Here is a 24,682-nt window from a genome sequence, read left to right as displayed (position 1 = left end):
TTTCCTCTCCCTCTCTTCTCTCCTGAAAGTATTTAGTAAGTGGTGGGATAAAATTCCGTGGGTGCCGGTAGGCCTCGGGTTTCTTACTCAGTGTTAATTGCTGAGCCTCGGCCATGAGTATTGATACACTGTTTGACTGCAGGAGTATGACAAAGTGTTGTCTTCCCATTAAATGTGGTGCCTATGCTTCAACTAAAACCCATCCTGTTATCATTCCTCATCTTCAATCAAGCACTTCCAAAAGTGGTCACAGGATACCAGTGAGAATCAGAAAACATGGATGATTTTCTCTGACCTATATTGACTAACTGTTGATCAAACCTAGGATCTCTCCATTCACGAAGCTACTCGCTGCCTTAACAAACTGACTCTTTGGGTGACTTGTAACATTCTTTCTAAAACCTTTTGGTATTTTTTTTCCTTAGATTCTCACTTAATTTAGGCAACATTGTGACACCATCTGAAACCTTTCAGTTAGTCAATAGCAGCAATCTTTTCCCAAGTTAACAGAAAAGTAAACACAATTTAAGTTACACTTACTGTAAAGATGCTGTTGTCAAGAGAATAGCTCACTTACTTTCATAGCATTCAAAAGCGACAGCAAATCAATTATTCATATAAATGAACAGCACATATCTAGAGTATGGTGTGCACGCCACATCTGGAGTATTGTGTTTATCATTCTGGCCTTACGGGCCTTAATGCTACGTTCTAGGTGGGCCCCCAGGCAGTACAACAGGGGTGGAGACAACCTGCGATCATTCCTGCCCCGTGACATGGGTTCCTTTGGCGACCGTCCTCTGGAGCGACCAGGCCTGATGGGCCTGGTAGTCGTTCGGGTGTCCCAGCTGGCGTGGTGCCACCCTGTTCTGCTCATTGCCTGTCAGATGCGCCAGGGACGGGTGGGGGGGAGAGTCAGAGGTGCTGTGGTGTTCTGGCACCACACCTGCAGGTGTTACTGGCAGGGGCCCCATCACCTCCTCCTCCCTCGGGATGCCCGAAGGCCCCTGGACTACTCCATGGGACGGAGTGCGACCTGAGCTAAACCCTGAGGCTCTCCCGACATCTTGTGCTCCCATCTCAACCAGGGTCTCAATGCTCATGGTCATGGAGCACAGGGAGTGGCCACCTCCCTCTGGGACTGTGCCACATCACCCAGTGACTGTGCCAGGTCCATCCGGGACTGGACCACCTTCCTCTGGGACTGTGCCACATCACTCAGTGACTGTGCCACGTCCATCCGGGACTGGACCACCTTCCTCTGGGACTGTGCCACATCACTCAGTGACTGTGCCACCTCCATCCGGGACTGGACCACCTTCCTCTGGGACTGTGCCACATCACCCAATGACTGTGCCACGTCCATCCGGGACTGGACCACCTTCCTCTGGGACGGTGCCACATCACCCAGTGACTATGCCAGGTCCATCCGGGACTGGACCACCTTCCTCTGGGACGGTGCCACATCACTCAGTGACTGTGCCATTTCCTTCTGTGACTGGCTCAGGTCAGCCTGCACCTGGGCAATGCCACCGTGCCCTCAGCCACGACCCACTGTGACTGGGCCACTCTCTGGAGTGCCGCTGAAATGTCCAGGTGGCCCTGGTACATGGCAGCCGATGACAGGGCAGCGGTGTCCTGTGCTTCGGCCACCGTCCACACGGAGTGCCCAGGCCTTGGACATCCTGACCAATGGTTGATACCTTTGCCCCCAAGGCCTCCACTGCTGTGTTGGCCTGGGTGGCACGCATTATCGGCACTGCCTTCATCGGACTCCTCCAACTGCACCTGCAGGTGCTGGATGGTCGCTGACAACCCCTCATGTAGTCCCTGGCTCTGCAACTGCATCTCCACTATCAACGTGACCACCCTTTCCAGAAGCCCGAGAGCCATCTGCATGGCATCTAGTCCCTGGGGTCAGACCAATCTCCAACTGTTCACCCCCTCAGGGGTACCTACTTCCACCGGTTGGACCAGAGCACGTGTGTGGTGTGCACCAGATAGTGCCCCAGGTACAACTTCACTATAATGCTCAACTGAGGTGAGTGTCTTTGAAATGGAGGAAGGTGTTGGAGCCAGCTGTGACGGGAAGTCAGTGTCCAGTGCTCCTGGATGTCTCGAGCTGTGGTTTGGGGACCCTCATTGCTCCCCGTTACCTCGTCGCCACTGGTATCTGCTTGGGACTGGGGTCGGGGGGACATCAGAAGGGACTGTCTCATTTCCAGGTGATCCTGCAAGACACAAGACATGGAGCATGGTGGTGGTGTGGGGGTGGTGAGGGGTAGTGCGGGGGTAGTGTTGGGAGTAGTGTGGGGTGGTGGGTGACGGGGTGGTGTGAGCGTGACGTGGGGGTGGTGAGGGGTTAGTGTGGGGGTGGTGAGGGGCTGCTGTTGGGGTGATGCGGGGGTCATGTCGCACGTGCCATGGGGAACTGCAACTCACCGGGGGCTGACTTTCTTGTCCAACGCCAACCTCCACCTCAGCGACTGCCCTCTCTCCGGGCCCACCAACCAGGTTCACTTTAGTAAGTTGCTGTAGGTCCGGCGATCCCCTCCGGTCTTCTCTCTCCCGGCGGTTATGCGGCGTCTCCTCCTGCGGGTGAGGGGGGGGGGGACGGACGGTGTGGAGACAGAAAGGGCAAAGTATTACATGGAGTACAGGGGGTGGGCAGCTGGTATAGCCTCCATGGCCAGGGAACCCAGCCATGGCAGCCGGTATGGGTGCTGGCATGTGGTGCAGGGTGGGGAGCGCGGCCACAGCCGGTGTGTGAGGTCCGTTCGTGCTCTGGGTAGGGGGGTACGGGTGTGTGGCATGGGGGTTAGTGCCAAGGGCATGGTGCTGCCTACACACCGTGGCCACCCTGAGGAGGTCATGCAGCTTTTTGCAGCACTGCTGGCTGGGTCCTGGCGGTGCGGCCCATGGCAGTCATGGCCTCTGCCACCTGCGCCCAGGCCCGGTGTACTGCGATGGTTGGCAACCTCCTTCCCACCAGGGATGCAGGGTAGGCCGCCTCTTCGCCAAGATGTCCAACAGGGGGTCTGCAGATCGGTGTCTGCAAACTGGGGTGCCGCTGTCCGTGCTGCCATCTTGTTGGCTGGGATGAGTGTGTGTGGGGAGTGGAGCGCTAATGTGCGGCTGCAGCTTGACAGCCACTTGAGTGTCAATCCTGACCCCTGTGAATCAGACACCATTTTTCATTGGAATGCTCGAGTTCCATGTGGCACTGGTGCTAGTCCATTAACGATTGATGAATTGATGCGGGACCAGCTCCAGTTTTGTTGTCGTAGAAGTCCATTCATTCAGTCCCAGCGTCAACACTAGTCTCTGAAGCGAAGAATCCCGCCCTGAGTCTTCCAACTCACACATCTCTGTGTCTGGACCCTAGGGGGTGTTGCCCCCTGACCCTTGGGTGTCGGTCAGGCAGGACAAAAAGATGGTTCATCCGGTGAGGCCGGTCCTCGATGCTTGTTCCCTGCTCCGGAAGTGGTCTACATTCTTTTGCACCGTTCCTTCCCATGTTTTCACCGTGTACATCGGTTCATTCCATTGCACCACGGCCCCTGGAATCCACTGGGCATCTTCTCCAACGTTCCAGACATATACCACGTTCCCCAGTTGAAAACGTCTGTCTTGCGTCCGTCTGCTGCAGTACTGCGTAAAGTGCATGAACTCCTCACTAGAAAAAGGGAACCATTGTCCGTGACCAATACCTCTGGGATGCCATGGGTACTAAATGGGAGGCATAGCTTCTCAATGGTAGCTTCAAAGTGGCATTCAATGGATGTCTAACCATTTGGAATGGGAGTCCATAATCAGCAAAAATATCGAGCCTTGAAAGGATCCACTGAAGTCCACATGCAGATGCACCCAAGGTTGGCCATTCCCATGGGTGAAGGGGCGTGACTGGTGGGAACTTCTGATATTCCTGGCACATGGTGCATTGCTGTGCCAACCACTCAATGTTGCCATCAAAACCATACATAGCTCCTGGCGAGCATTTTCATCTTCAACACACCCAGGTGTCCATTGTGAAGGTCCTGAAGTATAGACTTCCTACCCTGACTCGGAATCAGAATGCAAGCCTCCCACAGGAGGACGCCATCCTCCATGCTGAGCTCTTGCTGCTTGGCCTCGTAAACCCGCAGTTCTGCAGACAGTTTCCCTTGCTGACCCTCGTGCAAGACGGCATGGCGTAACTTTGCCAAGACCAGGTCCTTCTGCGTCTATTCCTCTTGCGTTCCATTTTCCTAGGATGGAATTGCAACAGCATTATTCAGCAGCAACCTCCTGCTTTCACAACAGGAACAGTAAGAGGGACAGACTGCCTTAGAGAAGAGAAGACTGGCTGCACCACATGTTAATCGTGAATGTAACTTTTCCCCCTGCTGAATGCTCTGGCAGCCAGCACCTTGGGTCCCTCTCAGACCAATGTCACGATCAGTTACATGACGAGGCAGCACCAATTTTCCATGCAGCCTATCTCCCTGGCACCCAAAAAATCACACTGATCAATTTCTTGCCCTATCTCTTCAGGTGCCTTGAACTGAGGTTTGTTGCCATCAAGCAGCTCTGTAAATCACCTATTTACAATATTCAGTCTCGTTCAAGCTGAAAAATATGCCTCCTTTTAAGCACCACAACAGCTTTGCTCAAATCACAACTCTTTTGAGCTCTCTCCTTACATAAGGTAGTTACATAGCACAGCTCATATTGCTGTGATGCCACTATTTAACTGAAATCCAACTGTTGTCATGTTGGCATTATATTTTGGGTGTGAGACCACCTGGAGGATATAGTTACAACTGTTTGCCTTTTGTTCCCTGTTGCATTATCAATACAATCAATATAAATTAAATTTTTAGAATTGGAACTTTAAATGTAGTATGAACTCGAGGATATTTGGTGAACCATCTTGAAATTCCTGATGCTTGAATAGACCCAGCTGTGCTGTTGATTCCTTTCTAACATTAGAAACGTCTCTGGCAGTCAAGTCAGAGGCAGCTGAACAAAACTCTGCCCATGCATTTAAATACACAGAGTTTTAAAACATTCGCTGACTGGAGAGCAGTGTGAAGAAGGAAGCACAACTCTACTGTCCAATCTCACTGTCTTGACAGTAGGTGTTGGTGTCAAAATGAAAATGGTACTTACTTTTATGTTCAATACCTCTTGCAATTAATGAACAGCATTCCATTAGCCTTCTTGATTATGTATTGTACCTGCAAACAAACAATTTGTGACTTGTGTATGGGAACAACTCAACTCCTCTGCACCTCGGAATTCTGCAATCATTTTCTGCTAAGTAATACTCTGCTTTTTTATTCTTCATGCCAAGGTGAACTATTTCACATTTCCCCACATTGTGCTCTATTTGCCAGATTTTGCCCACTCACTCAATCTCTCTGGATCCGTCTGCAAACTCTTATGTTTTCTTCACAACATACTTTCCGATCTATCTTTATGTCATCTGCAAATTTAGTGAACATGCCTTTCCTGCCCTCATTTATGTCATTGATGTAAATTGTAAAATATTGAGGACCTAGCACTGTCCCCTGCAGGACTCCACTCGACACATCCCACCAATCAGACTAAGGTCCACTTATGCATACTGTCTGTTTTCTGCCAGCCAGGCAATCTTCTATCCAGTCTAATATATTACCCCTACACCATGAGCTTTTACTTTCTGTAAATAACCTTCAATGTGGCACCTTATCAAATACCTTTTGGAAATCCAAGTGCAAAATGGCTACAAATTCCCCTTTATCCACAGTACATGTTACTTCTTCAAAGAACTCGAGTAAATTAGTTAAATGTGATTTCCTTTCACAAGACAATGCTGATTCTTCCCAATTAACTAAAACTTGTCCAAATGCCCAGTTATAATCTCTTTAATAATTGATTTGAATACCTTCTTCACCCCAGATGTCAAGCTATTTTCTGCCTCCCTCCATTCTCGAATAGAGGGGTCATACTTACTACTTTCCAGTCTGACGGAACCTTTCCGGAATCGAAGGAATTTTGGAAAATTAATACCAACGCATCTACTATCTTATTAATCACCACTTTTCAGACATTAGGATGAAGTTCATCTGGACCGAAGACTTGTCAACCCATAACTCAATCAGCACTTGTTTGTTCTGCTCCTCTGAAGCCATCAGCTTCTAATTAAATTCCTCTAGGGAGACCTGTAAAATGAAATGAAAATCACTTATTGTCACAAGTAGGCTTCAAATGAAGTTACTGTGAAAAGCCCCTAGTCGCCACATTCCAGCACCTGGTCGGGGAGGCTGTTACAGGAATCGAACTGAGCTGCTGGCCTGCCTTGGTCTGCTTTCAAAGCCAGCGATTTAGCCCTGTGCTAAACAGCCCCTATGTAGTTTGCAATGGCGATTTCTTTATATATAATACAAATATTGGAAGAGGGGGTGGAGAACAAGGCTGCAGGAGAAGCATATGTAATGAAGCAGCACCAAGGATCAAGCCTACCAACAGGATATATGGACTTATGGCCTTTTGTTAAATCTCTCGCTGGAGTCATGTTATAGGAAGCTTCAGTTGAGAAGCTCTAGAGTCACTCTTCTCATTCTCAGACTTCTACAGGATAAAGAACTAGGGTCATACTAATATTTGCACAGAAGGTGACCTTCAGTTCTTAATTTTATTTTAACATTGGCATATTCCATGGTTCTCCCCCATATCCCCCTTCCCCCATATCTGGGGATATGGGGGATATGGGGTATGGGGGGATATGGGGATAGGGGGGATATGGGGGAAGGGGTTATGGGGGGAGGGGATATGGGGATGGGGGGTATGGGGGAAGGGATATGGGGAAGAGGGGATATGGCATATATAGGGGAAGGGGTGCTATGGGGATGGGGATATAGGGGAAGGGGGTTTTGGGGAAGGGGGGATATGGGGGGATATGGGGAAGGGGGGATATGGGGGAAGGGGGATATGGAGGAAGGGGGATATGGGCAGATATGGGGAAGGTGGGGTATGGGGGAAGGTGGGGTATGGGGAAGGTGGTATATGGGGGAAGGGGGTTGTGGGGAAGGGGGATATGGGGAAGGGGATATGGGGGAAGAGGGATATGGGGGAAGGGGGAATATGGGGGAAGGGGGAATATGGGGGAACAGGGGATATGGGGGAACAGGGGATATGGGGGAACGGGGGATATGGGGAAGGGGGGATATGGGGGAAGGGGATATGGGGGATATGGGGAAGGTGGGATATGGGGGAAGTTGGATATGGGGAAGGTGGTATATGGGGGAAGGGGGGATGTGGGGAAGGGGGATATGGGGAAGGGGATAAGGGGAAGGGGATATGGGGGAAGGGGGAATATGGGGGAACTGGGGATATGGGGAAGGGGGATATGGGGGAAGGGGGGATATGGGGGAACAAGGGATATGGGGAAGGTGGTATATGGGGGAAGGTGGGATGTGGGGAAGGGGGTATGGGGAAGGGGGATAAGGGGAAGGGGATATGGGGGAAGAGGGATATGGGGGAAGGGGGATATGGGGAAGGGGGATATGGGGGAAGGGGGGATATGGGGAAGCGGGGATATGGGGGAAGGGGGGGATATGGGGAAGCGGGGATATGGGGGAAGGGGGATATTGGGGAAAGGGGCTATGGGGGAAGGGGAATATGGGGGTGGCGGGATATGGGGAGAAGGGTGATATGGGGGAGGGGGGATTTGGGGGGAGGGGGATATGGGGGAAGGGGGGACAGACCCGGCCCATCAGGCATACAACGCCCCCAGGACGTTCCAGGGCAGCCACGAGCCAGGGACTGACCCGGAGCACCGGGCGGACGCCGGCCCCAGGACTTTCCAGGGCGGCCACGAGCGAGGGACAGACCCGGAGCACCAGCGGATGCAGCCCACATCTAGTGCCAGTGCGGCGACATCAGCGGGCCACACCTAGCAATGAGGAGGGCAGCCACAGCAACAGGCTCCTGTCGCAGCCGACCCAGGACACTGACGCCCAGGACACTGGCGCACACGACACCCACACACAGGGGACGTGTGGACAGGAATCACCATTCCAGGGGACCCCGGACTTCGGGTCAGATGAGGAGCATGCCATTATGCCACTGCTGTCTCCTACACCCTCCACCATCGCAGAGACACTCACCTCGGTTGGGCACTTTAGCGATGAGGCATCTGGGACACTAACTGGTGCGCACCACACAGCCGTCCCGGTACAGCAGGTGGAGGCAGGAGCAGCCGAGGGGCCGGGCGGTCGGAGGGTAGTCCGGCGCAGGCAACCATCTGCTACAGACGGGTCCCGGGTTCCTGGAGTTACCACACCCACCCATAGACCCGATGCAGGCACGGACCAAGGGACGACCGAAGGGGGTGACGGCCACTTGCGGCAGTTGCAGACGAAGGTGGAGGAGTCCACCCGCGTGCAGGAGTGGTGCCGGTCATGCCTGCCACCCAGGCCGACACCGCACGGGTGGTGTCCGCGGTGGAGGCAATGGGTGCGACAATGTCAGACATGGGTCGCAGTATGCAAGGTGTGGGGTTTTCGTGGCCCAGGACATGGCTGCCCTCTCACAGGCTGCCATGAGCCAGAGCCAGCAGCAGATCGCAGAGGCGCTCAACGCCGTGGCCCAGTTTCAGCAGGCAATAGCCCAGTCTCTGCAGGCAGTGGCCCAGTCTCACCAGGCCATCGCTGAGGACATTGGCGAAATTGCCCAGGTGCTGGCCGGCGTCGCCCAGACACAGACAGGGATGGCCAACTCCCTGAGCTCCATGGCTGCAAACTTGCAGACCGTTGTTGATACCAGGGCGGGCCTCTAGGACTGGCAGCACCAAGTGTTGGGGGGGCGTCGCGTGCTCGGTCCGTTCGCATCCCTGACCCATGTAGAGGCCCGAGGCCTTCGGGCACCCCGAGGGAGGGGGAGGTGCTGGGGCCCGTTCCGGGTCACCCTGTACGGGTGGTCCCAGTTCACAGTGACACCTCGGACTTCCCCCCCTTCCGTCCCAGGTGCATCTGGTGGGCAACAGGCAGGACAGGCTGGCAGCTCGCCATCCCAGTCGCCCGAGCCGCAGCCTGGCCCATCTAGGCCGGGCCGCCCCAGGAAACGGCCGCCAAAGGGGTCCCTAGTCACAGGGCAGGAATCACAGGAGTCCACCTACAGTTCTGCTGTACCGGCTGGGGAACCACCTAGACGTAGTCATAGGGCCCGTAAGGCCAAAAAATTAGACACTGAGTAAGTTGGCACATGTGCTGGGCACAGATAAGTTCTGGGTCTAGGGCACGTGTATGAACTGTTTGTTATTAAAATCACTTTGACACCTACAGAAGCTGCCTTTGTGCTCTGTCCGATGCGTGCGGGGTTGTGGTGTGGGGTGAGCGCCAGTGGGTGTGTGAGGGGTGATAGAACGTCGGCCTCAGGCGAGTGTGCCCCCCCTCCCCCGAGTCGCCTTCGCCATCCTCCCGGGCAGACGACGGGACTGTGCGCTGCAGTGTCACGGCCACATGCAGGGACGGTCCGGGTGGATGGTGGTACTGTGGCCATGGGTCAGACATTGTCCAACGATGTAGAGCCCAGAGCTCATCGCAGGGGAGGTTGTCATCATCCTCCATGGCCTGTAATAGACCCGCTTCCACCGGCGACCACGTGAGCCCGGCTCGTTGTGCCGCAGGTGGATGTGCAATGGAGGGGTGGTGTGCATGCGGGTGGGGCGAGGGTGGTTGGTGGTGGGTGGGTGGGGTGAGTGTGGTAGGCTGGTGGGTGGGTGGGGTGAGGGTGGTGGGTGGGTGGGGTGAGGGTGTTTGGTGGTGGGTGGGTGGGGTGAGGGTGGTAGGCTGGAGGGTGGGTGGGGTGAGGGTGGTAGGCTGGTGACGTGGTGTGCAGTCTGTGCCCATACTCGGAGATTCCCACGCCCCCCCCAGTCCGTGAACAGGGCGGCTATCAGCCTGTCCCATGCCCGTTGGCCCAGACGGTAACGGTGGGCAGCCTCACGTCCATGTCCAGCCCGTCTGTCCTGACCATTGCCCCCATCCTCCTCATCTGAGGAGGTCTGCGCCTCGTCTTGTTGCTCCTCCCCTTTGCCCTCCTCTGCCTGCAGCACATCACCCCTCTGCTGGGCTATGTTGTGCAAGACGCAGCAGACAACAACGATGCAGCCGACCCTATCTGACGGGTACTGGAGGGCCCCTCCAGAGCAGTCCAGGCACCTGAAGTGCATCTTTAACAGCCCAAAGCACCTCTCTATTACACCCTGGTCGCTGCATGGGCATCGTTGTAGCGGTTCTCCGCATCAGTCTGTGGCCTCCGTATAGGCGTCATCAGCCACGACCACAACGAGTAACCCCTGTTGCCCAGCAACAAGCCCCTCAGCCGGGGGGGGGCATCCCTCGAACATGGTGGGGATGAAAGATTGCGCCAATACGCATGAGTCATGTACACTGCCCGGTCGCAGACCACCAGAATGTTCATGGAATAGGTCCCCTTCCTATTCGTGAACACGGTCCTGTTATCCGCAGGTGGCCACACGGCGACGTGCATCCCATCGATCGCCTCCTGGACCATGGGCATCCTGGCCACCACAGCGAAGCTCGCTGCCCGGGCATCCTGGCTGGCTCAGTGCACAGTGGACTGGGTGTAGCGGTCCGCAATGCCATAAACGGCGTTTGTCACTGCACGGATGCACCGGTTAACGGATGCCAGCGAGATGCCGGACAGGTCCACACTCGGCAGCTGGAATGACCCCCTGGCATAGAAGTTCCGGGCCACCGTAACCTGGACGGCCACGGAGAGAGGGTGTCCTCCCCCAGTGCCACGCGGTGCCAGGTGTGCCATCAGGTGGCAGATGTGTGCCACGGTTTCCCAGCTCATCCGGAGTCTCCTCCTGCATGCCCGGTCCGTGAGATCCTGGTACGACGAGAAGGGCCGGTACACACGGGGCCTCATCGGGCGTCACCGTCGCCGTGGCACCACCACCACCTCCTCCTCCTCCTCTTCCTGTTGTGCGGGCGGCCCTCCAGTCTGGGAGGCTGCCACCTGCCTCCCTGCGGAACGCTCCTCTGCGGCAGCCTCCGCTGCCTCCCTGGCACACTCCTGCTCCAGCTCCCCCAGGGCAACATGTAGAAGTGCGGCTCCCGCCATGGCGGCCAACATCACTGGGTGATGACCAAACATAACGGCCTGCAGGGGGTGGGGGTGTAGACGACATGTCACCATTGCCCACAGCCCCCTCTCCTCCCCGGCACGCACCCTCTCCATCACTCGCCCTCCCCAGCCCCCCCGCCCCTCTCCTCCCCAGCACGCACCCTCCCCAACCCCCCTTCCTCCCTTACTCCCCGGCACGCACCCTCTCCATCACTCACCCTCCCCGGGTCCCCCCTCTCCTTCCCAGCATGCACTCTCTCCAGCCACCCCCGCCCCCCTCCTCCCCGGCACGCACCCTCTCCATCACGCACCCGCTCCATCACGCACCCTCTCCACCCACCCCCACCCCTCCCACTGCCCCTCCGCCCAGCCCCCCAGCCCCTCCACACCCCAGACCCTCCACCCGCCCCCTCCCCTCCCACTGCCCCTCCGCCCACCCCTTCTCCCCTCCCCCAGCCCCTCCCCCAGCCCTCCCAGCCCCTCCCCCCAGCCCCCCAGCCCCTCCACAACCCAGACACTCTGCCCAGCCCCTCCCTCCCCACAGCCCCTCCCTCCCCCAGACACTCCCCCCAGCCCCTCCCTCCAGCCCCTCCCTCCCCCAGCCCCTCTCCCCCAGCCCCTCTCTCCCCAGCTCCTCCCTCCGCCACCAGCCCCTCCTTCCCCCCAGTTCCTCCCTCCCCCCAGCCCCTCCCTCCCCCAACCTCTCCCTCCCCCCAGCCCCTCCCTCCACCCAGCCCCTCGCCTCCCCCAGCCCCTCCCCCAGCCCCTCCTCCCACAGCCCCTCCTCCCACAGCCCCTCCTCCCACAGCCCCTCCCCCCAGCCCCTCCCCACCTGCCACGGACACTCCAACGGCTCCTGGGACCCCCCCCCCCCCCCACCAGCGGCCGTGCCGTCACTTCTCCGGCCTCCGCCCCACGCCGACCCCTACCTCTGCGCTGGCCGGCGTCAACCATCACGACTGGTTGACGCTGTTAAATAGGTGGTTCGATTTACGCTGGTGTGACACATGCGTCGCGCCGGCCCTCGACATTCTCCGAGGCTCGCAGCGTGATTCACAACACCGGGATTTTGGGGGGGGGCGGGGAATATCACGGGGCGGCTGGGCGGGATTTACGCTGCCCCCCGGCGATTCTCCGACCTGCCGGGGGTCGGAGAATCCCGCCCTTGATCTTTTTCATATTACTATAACGAATGCTGGCAAGGAATATGATGCATCCATAGTTTGACAGTCTGATACCTCTGCTCTGTTTGAACTGACACATCAAAGAGAGAGAGACACACAGAGACAGAGGGACAAAGTGACAGTGTAGGCAACTTTTGTTAACTGATGCCTGAAATCTCAGCTTGAGTTGTATTCCGTGAGTCCTCTTTCCTTGCTGTATCCAAGGATACAAAGGTGAACATTTAACAATAGAACATAGAACATTACAGCGCAGTACAGGCCCTTCAGCCCTCGATGTTGCGCCGACCTGTGAAACCAATCTAAAGCCCATCTACACTATACCATTATCATCCATATGTTTATCCAATGACCATTTAAATGCCCTTAATGTTGGCGAGTCCACTACTGTTGCAGGCAGGGCATTCCGTGCCCCTACTACTCTCTGAATAAAGAACCTACCCCTGACATCTGTCCTATATCTATCTCCCCTCAATTTAAAGCTATGTCCCCTCGTGCTAGCCATCACCATCTGAGGAAAAAGGCTCTCACTGTCCACCGTTTCCAATCCTCTGATCATCTTGTATGCCTCTATTAAGTCACCTCTTAACCTTCTTCTCTCTAACGCAAACAGCCTCAAGTCCCTCAGCCTTTCCTCAGAACATCTTCCCTCCATACCAGGCAACATTCTGGTAAATCTCCTCTGCACCCTTTCCAATGCTTCCACATCCTTCCTATAACGCGGCGACCAGAACTGCACACAATACTCCAAATGCGGCCGCACCAGAGTTTTGTACAGCTGCAACATGACCTCATGGCTCCGAAACTCAATCCCTCTACCAATAAAAGCTAACACACCGTACGCCTTCTTAACAACCCTATCAATCTGGGTGGCAACTTTCAGGGGTCTATTTACATGGACACCGAGATCTCTCTGCTCATCCACACTACCAAGAATCTTACCATTAGCCCAGTACTCTGTATTTCTGTTACTCCTTCCAAAATGAATCACCTCACACTTTTCTGCATTAAACTCCATTTGCCACTTCTCAGCCCAGCTCTGCAGCTTATCTATGTCCCTCTGTAACCTGCAACATCCTTCCGCACTGTCCACTGTGCACCAACTTTAGTGCCATCTGCAAATTTACTCACCCATCCTTCTGCGCCCTCCTCCAGGTCATTTATAAAAATGACAAACAGCAGTGGCCCCAAAACAGATCCTTGTGGTACACCACTAGTAACTGAACTCCAGGCTGAACATTTCCCATCATCCACCACCATCTGTCTTCTTCCAGCTAGACAATTTCTGATCCAAACCGCTAAATCACCCTCAATCCCATGCCTCCGTATTTTCTGCAATAGCCTACCATGGGGAACCTTATCAAACGTTTTTCTGAAATCCATATACACCACATCAACTGCTTTACCCTCGTCCACCTGTTTGGTCACCTTCTCAAAGAACTCAATAAGGTGTGTGAGGCACGACCTACTCTTCTCAAAACCGTGTTGACTATCTCTAATCAAATTATTCCTTTCTAGATGATTATAAATCCTATCTCTTATAATCCTTTGCAAGATTTTGCCCACAACAGAAGTAAGGCTCACTGGTCTATAGTTACCGGGGTTGTCTCTACTCCCCTTCTTGAACAAGGGGACAACATTTGCTATCCTCCAGTCTTCTGGCACTATTCCTGTAGAGAATGACGACATAAAGGTCAAACCAAAGGCTCTGCAATCCCTAGCTTTGCAGAGAATCCTAGGATAAATCCCATCCGGCCCAGGGGACTTATCTATTTCCACACTTACCAGAATTGTTAACACCTCCTCCTTATGAACCTCAAGCCCGTCTAGTCTAGTAGCCTGTATCTCAGTATTCTCCTCGACAACATTGTATTTTTCCTGTGTGGATACCGACGAAAAATATTCATTTAGCGCCTCTCCTATCTCCTCGGACTCCACGCACAACTTCCCACGACTGTCCTTGACTGGCCCTACTCTTACCCTAGTCATTCTTTTATTCCTGACATACCTATAGAAAGCTTTAGGGTTTTCCTTGATCCTACCTGCCAAGGACTTCTCATGTCCCCTCCTGGCTCTTCTTAGCTCTCTCTTTAGGTCCTTCCTGGCTAACTTGTAACTCTCAAGCGCCCTAACTGAACCTTCACGTCTCATCTTTACATAAGCCTCCTTCTTCCTCTTGACAAGTGATTCAACTACTTTAGTAAACCACGGTTCCCTTGCTCGACCACTTCCTCCCTGCCTGACAGGTACATACTTATCAAGAACACGTAGTAGCTGTTCCTTGACCAAGCTCCACATTTCAATTGTGCCCATTCCCTGCAGTTTCCTTCCCATCCTATGCATCCTAAGTCTTGCCTAATCGCCTCATAACTGCCTTTCCCCCAGCTATAACTCTTGCCCTATATACCTAACCCTTTCCATCGCTAAAGTAAACGTAACCAAATTGTGGTCACTATCACCAAAGTGCTCACCTACCTCCAAATCTAACACCTGGCCTGGTTCATAACCCAGTACCAAATCCAATGTGGCCTCGCCTCTTGTTGGCCTATCTACATACTGTGTCAGAAAACCCTCCTGCGCATATTGGACAAAAACTGACCCATCTAAAGTACTCGAACTATAGCGTTGTGGTAAACCACTGTTACACCTGTATTAGGTGATGTAAGGTAGGACCTGTACTACAGGTTCGCCGATAGCCCCTGCCTGCTGGCTCCGCCCAGTAGGAGGAGTATAAATATGCATGTCCTCCATTCAGCAGCCATTTCGCCAGCTGCTGTGGGAGGCCACACATCTTACTGCAATAAAGCCATAGTTGTATCCAACCTGAGTCTTTGTACAATTGATCGTGCATCAATTTGTTGCAGTAAGATTTTCTATAAGATGGACCTCCGAATCAAACCAGATCGCTTGCAGCTGGATCCACAATCGAGCGACGCCAGAAAGGGCTTTAATCACTGGCTAGCCTACTTCGAGGCCTATATCAACTCAGCGACCACCCCTCTGACGGAGACTCAGAAGATACAGATCCTGTACTCAAGGTTGAGCTCCAGCATGTTTACGCTGATCCAGGATGCCCCGAACTACGCTGATGCCATGGCGCACCTCAAAGAAAACTACGCACAGAGAGCGAACACACTCTTCACCAGGCATGTACTCGCCACTCGCTCTCAACTCCCTGGTGAGTCCATAGAAGACATCTGGCGGGTCCTAATCCCACTCGTCCAGGACTGTGACTGTCAAGCCGTTACGGCCACCGAACATTCTAACCTTCTTATGCGTGATGCTTTTGTAACGGGGATTGGGTCGGACCTCATTCGCCAAAGGCAGCTTGAAGGGGCCACGCTCGACCTAGCGGGGACTAAGAAGCTAACACTCTCCATGGCGGTCGCCTCACGTAATGCTCAGGCCTACCCCTCCGGCCGCGCGGCCCACCCCTCGTATCCCTCGTGGACCCCACGAACGGCCGCCCCAGCCGGGGCTTTATCCAGCCAATACGCCTGTGCCACACGCCAATGTTACTTCTGCGGCCAGCAGAAGCACCCTCGCCAACGCTGCCCGACCCGCGCTGCCATTTGCAAGGCTTGCAGCAAAAAGGGCCACTTCGCCGCGGTGTGCCAGGCCCGCGCAGTCCCCGCTATCGCCCCCTCCCCCCTGACATACACACAATGGGCGCCGCCATCTTTGTCCCGGACAACGCGTGGCCAGTGGGCGCCGCCATCTTCACCTCCCCGGACCATGCACAGCCAGTGGGCGTCACCATCTTCACCTCCGGGGGCCACGCGCGGCCAGTGGGCACCGCCATCTTCACCTTCCGGGGCCGCGAGTGGCCAGTGGGCACCGCCATCTTCACCTCCCGGGGCCGCGAGCGGCCAATGGGCGCCGGCATCGCCCCCACCGCAGTCGACGTGCGGCCCATTGGCGCCGCCATCTTGTCCAGCCCCCGCAACATGCGGCCCATGGGCGCCGCCATCTTGTCCAGCCCCCGCAACATGCGGCCCATGGGCGCCGCCATCTTGTCCAGCCCCCGCAACATGCGGCCCATGGGCGCCGCCATCTTGTCCAGCCCCCGCAACATGCGACCCCTGGGTGCCATCATTTTGTCCCCCACAGGATCTTCAGGCGCCGCCATCTTGTCTTCCCCACGGGGCATGGACGCCGACAACATTCCACGACCTGGGCCTCCAAGCTCTCCATCTTCGGACGCCAGCGACGACCAACCGCAGCTCGCCTCAATGACGCTCGACCAGTCTCGTCCACACAACCTGGCCACCGCCTCGACTACGGTGAAAATCAACGGCCACGTGACCTCTTGCCTGCTGGACTCTGGGAGCACCGAAAGCTTCATCCACCCGGATACGGTAAGGCGCTGCTCCCTCGCGGTCCACCCCACCAATCAAAGAATCTCCCTGGCTTCCGGATCCCAGTCCGTTGTGCGGCATTGGAGGCATTACCTGGCCGGCAGGAGATTCACCCTCCTCACTGGCCAACCGTCGGTAGCCTTCATGTTCAACAACACGCAGCGGGGCAAGATCAAAAATGATAAAATCTTGCGGTGGAGAATCAAGCTCTCCACCTATAATTACGAGATTCTGTATCGCCCCGGCAAACTCAACGAGCCCCCAGACGCCCTCTCCCGAGGTACATGTGTCAGCGCACAAGTAGACCGACTCTGGGCCCTACATGACAGCCTTTGTCACCCGGGGGTCACATGGTTGTACCATCTTGTCAAGGCTCGCAATCTGCCCTACTCCGTTGAGGAAGTAAGGACAGTCAGCAGGGACTGCCAGGTCTGTGCGGAGTGCAAGCCGCACTTCTACCGGCCGGACCGTGCGCGCCTGGTGAAAGCCTCCCGCCCCTTTGAACGCCTCAGCGTGGATTTCAAAGGGGCCCTCCCCTTCACCGACCGAAACACGTATATTCTCAGTGTGGTCGATGAGTACTCCAGGTTCCCCTTCGCCATCCCATGCCCCGATATTACATCTGCCACCGTCATTAAGGCCCTCAACACAATCAACGCTCTCTTCGGCTTCCCCGCCTACATCCACAGTGACAGGGGATCCTCATTCATGAGTGATGAGCTGCGTCAGTTCCTGCTCAGCAGGGGTATCGCCTCCAGCAGGACGACCAGCTATAACCCCCGGGGAAACGAGCAGGTAGAGAGGGAGAACGAGACGGTTTGGAGGGCCGTCCAACTGGCCCTTGTGGTAAACCACTGTGTTCCTATATTAAGGGTTGTACGGTAGAACCTGCACTACAGGTTCACCTGGGCCCCTGCATGCTAGCTCCGCCCAGGAGCCGGGTTATAAATATGCGTGGCCTTCAGCTAGCAGCCATTTCGTCAGCTGATACTAATAAACCCTCAGTTTGAATTCAACTTTGTCTCCAGCCAAATTGATCGTGCCTCAATTTATTAGTATCTGATTCAGAAGATGGACCTCCGGATTAAACCAGATCGACTGCAGCTGGATCCACACGCAAGCGACGCCAGAAAGGACTTTCAGCACTGGCTAGCTTGTTTTGAAGCGTATATCAACGCAGCGCCGACCCCTGTTCCAGAGGCTCAGAAGATTCAAATCTTGTACTCCAGACTCAACTCTAAAATCTTCCCGCTGATCCAGGATGCGCCCAATTACGCTGACGCTATGACTCGACTCAAAGAGAGTTATGAGCAGAAGACGAACAAGCTCTTTGCCAGACATGCGCTCGCAACGCGTACTCAACTACCTGGTGAGTCAATCGAGGACTTCTGGAGGGCCCTGATCCCACTAGTTCGGGACTGTGACTGCCAGGACGTTACAGCTAAGGAGCACTCAGATCTCCTTATGAGGGACGCTTTTGTAACTGGGATTGGGTCCGATGTTACCAGGCAGCGGCTCCTAGAAGAGGACACGCGCGACCTCGCAGAGACTAAAACACTAGCGCTTTCCATGACGGTCGCCCTGCGCAATGCACAGTCCTACACCCCCAACCGCGTGGCCCACTCCTCCTACGCTTCATGGGCCCCACCGGCAACCGCCCCAGCGGGGGGCGCTACCCACCCAGTACACCTGCGCTACGTGCCAGCCGGTGATCTCCGGGGGGGCCCCGATGCTATTTTTGCCGCCAACAAAGACACCCCCACCAACGCTGCCCGGCCCGGCTACTACGCAGCGTTGTGTCAGGCCCGCTCAGCGGTAGCGGTCGCCCCCCCCCGCCCCCACCCCCCCCCCCCCCCCCCCCCCCACCACCCCCCCCCGCCGGTCACGGACAATGGGCGCCGCTATCCTCCCTTCCTCCCAGGCCATGTGCGAGCAATGGGCGCTGCCATCTTCTCCCACACACCAGGCCCGCTCAGCGGCAGCCCCCCCCGGGGAAACGGACAGGTAGAAAGAGAGAATGGGACGATATGGAGGGCTGTCCAGCTGGCCCTATGGTCCAGATATCTCCCGGCCTCCCGCTGGCAAGAGGTCCTCCCTGATGCACTACATTCCATTCGCTCATTACTTATGCACTGCTACTAACAGTACACCGCATGAACGCCTTTTTGCCTTCCCCAGAAAGTCCACATCCGGGGTATCACTCCCAACTTGGCTCACAGTTCCGGGAACCATGTTTCTCCGTAAACATGTGCGGTTCCACAAGGCGGACCCGTTGGTGGAAAGGGTGCACCTTCTCCACGCAAACCCACAGTACGCCTACGTGGCGTTCCCCGACGGCCGCCAGGATACCGTCTCCCTCAGGGACCTGGCACCAGCAGGTTCCGCCCCCACACCACCCCCGACACCCCCGGCGCCACGCTTCACTCCCCCGCCGCCCCCATCACCCCCACTAGGACCATCCGTCCTCCCCCTGCCCACCCACGTTGATGAAGAGGATTTCGGCACGCTCCTGGAGTCAACTTCGACCACGACAGCGCTTCGTCGATCCCAGAGGACGATCAAGGCGCCGGACCGTCTGAACCTCTGACCGGCCCACCGGATGACCAGAGACATTTTTTTTTCACTGTCCGGTTGCGAATTGTATATAATTATCCACCACCCCCGCCGGACTCAATTCTAAAAGGGGGTGAATGTGGTAAACCACTGTGTTCCTATATTAAGGGTTGTACGGTAGAACCTAAACTACAGGTTCACCTGGGCCCCTGTATGCTAGCTCCGCCCAGGAGCCGGGTTATAAATATGCGTGGCGTTCAGCTAGCAGCCATTTTATCAGCTGCTGTAGGAGGCCACACTTCAGATACTAATAAAGCCTCAGTTTCAATTCAACTTCGTCTCCAGTCAAATTGATCGTGCCTCAGCCCTACGGTCCAAGAACCTCCCAGACTCTCGCTGGCAGGAGGTACTCCCTGATGCACTTGTAGCCAGTTAAAAGGGCTAAATCCCGATTTAGAATGGCTAACCCCGATTTAAAATGGCGAACGGAAAAGGCTGATGGGAAAATCAGCCAACAGGACTAAAACAAGCAGCTGCAGGTAAATTGTGTATTCACCTCTGGGAAGGCCAGACAAGATCGATACCTGCAGCCATCAGCACAACAAAACACCAGCCATCTGAATACTAATGAGCAATCCCCGGGAACAATGTGCAACAAATTAGACACACAAAGCCAACCCAGACTTTTCGGCGCGAACAGGAGCCTACACAAAGGGAGGTGAACGAGGAATCGCTCCAGCGTTGGAGAATATCGAACCAAGTGATTGGGACGAAGTCCAATCACTTGGAACCAGGTACAGGGTCCACCCCTAAAGGCGGGAAGCCCCTGGGGACGATAAGAATAGAGTCCAAGTTCAAATCGACCCTTGTGCTGCCCCTTCTGCACCCTCCTGTGACCCTTCTGCTAGCCTTCTGCAACAGCCGCTCAAATCGTAAGTCTTACTTCAACGCTCGCTACGAGATAGGCGCTCCTAGCTATCGATCTGTACCAGCTTCGAATCCCGCAGGCTCAGAACCCAAACGAAAGGCCATTCGTTTCCCTGACCTGGTGGGCCATTTCCAAATTAAGTATTGGCCTGTTAGTTGTAGGAAGTAGCTTAGACATAGAATTTATGCATGAGTATTGTTTACTCTATATAATAAATGTGCGTTGATTTAACTCTTACTAAGCGGTGTGTTGGATTATTGATCATTACTCGGACTTGAACCACGTGGCGGTATCAGAAAGATACCTGGCGACTCAAGAGCAAAGGTGATAGAACAGAGCAATTAAACTAAGGCTAAAGTTAGCAGCAACACACTACACTCCATCCAGTCGCTACTGTGCACCGCTACGAATAACACACCCAATGAATGTCTTTTTGCCTTCCCCAGGAAGTCCAATTCCAGGGTGTCGCTCCCGACTTGGCTCGCAGCTCCAGGACCGGTCCTGCTCCGTAGGCACGTCTGACTCCACAAGGCGGACCCGTTGGTGAATAGGGTGCACTTGCTCCATGCCAACCCCCAGTATGCCTATGTGGCGTACTCCGACGGCCGGCAAGATACTGTCTCCCTCAGGGACCTGGCACCAGCAGGTTCCACTCATACACACTTCCCCGGCCCGGCACCATCCTCCCCTCTCCCGGCGCGTCCAACCAGGACCATCCCTCTTTCCCCTGCCCACGCAAGAGGATGAAGAGGATTTTGGCACGATCCCGGGATCACCCGACATCAGGCCAGCACCGACGTCGCCAGCATCGACATCGTCGCCACCGTTACGGCGCTCCTAGCGGAACGTCAAGGCACCAGACCGGTTGAATCTCTAACTGGCACCGGACTTTCAAAAGACATTTTTTTTTCTCTCCTAATAAAACACTGTACATAAATTCACTACTGTATATAGTTCTCCACCACCCCCGCCGGACTCATTTTTAACAGGGGGTGAATGTGTTAAACCACTGTTACACCTGTATTAGGTGATGTAAGGTAAGACCTGTACTACAGGTTCGCCGGTAGCCCCTGCCTGCTGGTGCTGCCCAGTAGGAGGAGTATAAATATGCATACCCTCTATTCAGCAGCCATTTCGCCAGCTGCTGTGGGAGGCCACACATCTTACTGCAATAAAGCTACAGTTGTATCCAACCTGAGTCTTTGTACAGTTGATCGTGCATCAAGCGTTTCTAGTCAATATTTGGAAAGTTAAAGTCCCCCATAACAACTACCCTGTGACTTTCGCTCCTATCCAGAATCATCTTTGCAATCCTTTCCTCTACATCTCTGGAACTTTTCGGAGGCCTATAAAAAACTCCCAACAGGGTGACCTCTCCTTTCCTGTTTCTAACCTCAGCCCACACTGCCTCAATAGACGAGTCCTCATCAAACGTCCTTTCTGCCATCGTAAAACTGTCCTTGACTAACAATGCCACACCTCCCCCTCTTTTACCACCTTCCCTGAGCTTACTGAAATATCTAAACCCCGGAACCTGCAACAACCATTCCTGTCCCTGCTCTATCCATGTCTCCGAAATGGCCACAACATCGAAGTCCCAGGTACCAACCCATGCCGCAAGTTCACCCACCTTATTCCGGATGCTCCTGGCGTTGAAGTAGACACACTTCAAACCACCTTCCTACTTGCCGGTACATTCCTGCGACATTAAAACCTTACTCATGACCTCACTACTCTCAACCTCATGTATACTGGAGCTACAATTCAGGTTCCCAACCCCCTGCTGAACAAGTTTAAACCCTCCCGAAGAGCATTAGCAAATTTCCCCCCCAGGATATTGGTACCCCTCTGGTCCAGGTGTAGACCATCCCGTTTGTAGAGGTCCCACCTACCCCAGAATGAGCCCCAATTATCCAGGTATCCGAATCCCTCCCTCCTGCACCATCCCTGTAGCCACGTGTTCAACTCCTCTCTCTCCCTATTCCTCATCCCGCTAGCACGTGGCACGTGTAACAACCCAGAGATAATAACTCTGTTTGTTCTAGCTCAAAGATTCCGCCCTAGCTCCCTGAATACCTGCCTTACATCCCCATCCCTTTTCTTACCTATGGCGTTGGTGCCTATGTGGACCACGACTTGGGGCTGCTCCCCCTCTCCCTTAAGGATCCCGAAAACACGATCCGAGACATCACGGACCCTGGCACCTGGGAGGCAACACACCAACCACGAGTCTCTCTCGTTCCCACAGAATCTCCTATCTGTCCCCCTAACTATGGAGTCCCCAATGACTAATGCTCTACTCCTCTCCCCCCTTCCCTTCTGAGCAACAGGGACAGACTCTGTGCCAGAGACCTGTACGCCATGGCTTACCCCTGGTAAGCCCCCCCCCCCCACCAGTATCCAAAGCGGTATACTTGTTACTAAGGGGAACGACCACTGAGGATCCCTGTACTGACTGCTTCCTCCCAGCCCCTCTCACCGTCGCCCATATATTTTCATTCTTTGGAGTAACTACATCCCTGAAGCTTCTATCTATGACCACCTCTGTCTCCCGAATGATCCGAAGTTCATCCAGCTCCAGTTCCCTAACGTGGTTTTTGAGGAGCTGCAGATGGATGCACTTCCCACAGGTGAAATCAGCAGGGACACTGACAGTGTCCCTCACCTCAAACATTCTGCAGGAGGAACATTGAACTGCCTTCCCTGCCATCCCCTCTAGATAACTGCAGATAAAACAAGAAAAAGAAAGAAAGAAAGAAAGAGCTTACCTGATATTCACTCAACCCCTTAGGTTACAGGAGGTGGCTCCTCCCCCGCGCTTTTAAATCTCCGGCTCCTCTCCCGCGCTTTTAAATCTCCGGCTCCTCTCCCGCTTTTAAAACTCCCGCTCCTCTCCCGCTTTTAAATCTCCCGCTCCTCTCCCGCTTTTAAATCTCCGGCTCCTCTCCCGCACTTTTACATCTCTGGCTCCTCTTCCGCTTTTAAATCTCCAGCTCCTCTCCTGCGCTTCTAACTCGCCGGCTCCTCTCCCGCTTTTAAATCCCCAGCTCCTCTCCCGCTTTTAAATCTCCGGCTCCTCTCCCGCGCTTTTCAACATGGATTGTTGAAGTCTGCTGTTATTAAATTAGATCACAATCATCATCTTATTTTGAAGTTTCGGACAAACATTTTTTTCTTTGATTTGGAAGCTGCAGTCTTTCGCTTCTAATGGTATTGTTACCTTCAGTGACTATTGGGATTTAAAATGTGAATGAAAGTTAAAATATGCCACCAAAATAATTATCTTCAGGATCATCTTGGAGGATAAAGATAACCTTTGACTTCTCATTTCCAATACTAACTTCTCCTTAAATAGCACTCCCCTGCCCCCCAATCCTTTCGTCCAACAAGTGCAAGGAACCCATGAAGATTGAAACCATCTGTTCAATATCCTCTGCCACATCCCACTCTTCCCAGCCTACTAATCCACCTCTGTGTCATGTTTGCCCTGGCCTGCTCTAAACCAGCATCTTTCTCAAAAAATCTACTTGATCCCCCTATCCTTAAAAAACTGAAATTCTGTTTCTGTCTTTCCTTTCCTTCAAAGACCTTTAATATAATACCAGGTCATCTCTGAAATCCATGCCTAATTTCCCCTGAAACTCCCTGTTTGATTATGCCCAATCAGGTCTCGACCCCCGACAGAGCACTGAAATTTGCTAATAAAATTATATCTCAAGGGTCTATGATCCCCACCTCCCCCGCAAACCACCCCCTCCCACACACACACACCCATACTGTGCTATTTCTCCTTATCCTTCTCAAACTCTGCAGTATTTTTTTTTGTGAAATATTTTTATTCTCCATTTTTACATTTTCTTCAGAATTTACACCCCACCAACAAGCAGTAAACAGTAACAAATACAAAGTCAATCCCCTTATCAACAACAACGACCCCATCCTCCCACCACCCCAAACAATGCCCCATCTGATGTGGTAAACCACTGGGTTGCATTGTGTTGTGTTGTACATGCCTGGGCTTGTCCCGGCTGGCTCCGCCTGTGGCTCCTCCCCTCGGGCTGATGTATAAAGGTGGCTAGTCTCCGCCTCCGCCCCAGTGCATGACCAGAGGCCAGGAGGTGAGTTGTTTAGTGTATTAAAGCCTCAGTTACATTCATCACTTGTCGTGTGCTTATTGAAGGCATATCAATTTAATACACTAAACTTTACAATGAACTCATCACTCAAGCCTGATCGCCTGGCGCTGGACCCACAGGCAACCGACGCCACAGAAACTTTTGAGCACTGGCTAAGCTGCTTCGAAACGTACCTCGCATCCTTTACTGAAGACTTCACAGACCTCCAGAAGAAGCAGATCCTCCATGCACGGGTGAGCCCAAGAGTCTTTCTTCTCATCAGGGACGCCCCCTCGTATGCAGAGGCAATAATGCTGCTGAAGGGACAATATGTGAAGTCTGTTAACGAGGTGTATGCTAGGCACCTCCTTGCCACGAGATGGCAACTTCCGGGGGAATCACTTGCAGAATTCCTACGTGCTTTGC

This window comes from Scyliorhinus torazame, chromosome 3, assembly GCF_047496885.1.
Source record: "Scyliorhinus torazame isolate Kashiwa2021f chromosome 3, sScyTor2.1, whole genome shotgun sequence".
Lineage (NCBI taxonomy): Eukaryota > Metazoa > Chordata > Chondrichthyes > Carcharhiniformes > Scyliorhinidae > Scyliorhinus > Scyliorhinus torazame.
The sequence above is the reverse complement of the archived record's forward strand: the minus strand, read 5'-3'. Positions refer to the sequence as shown.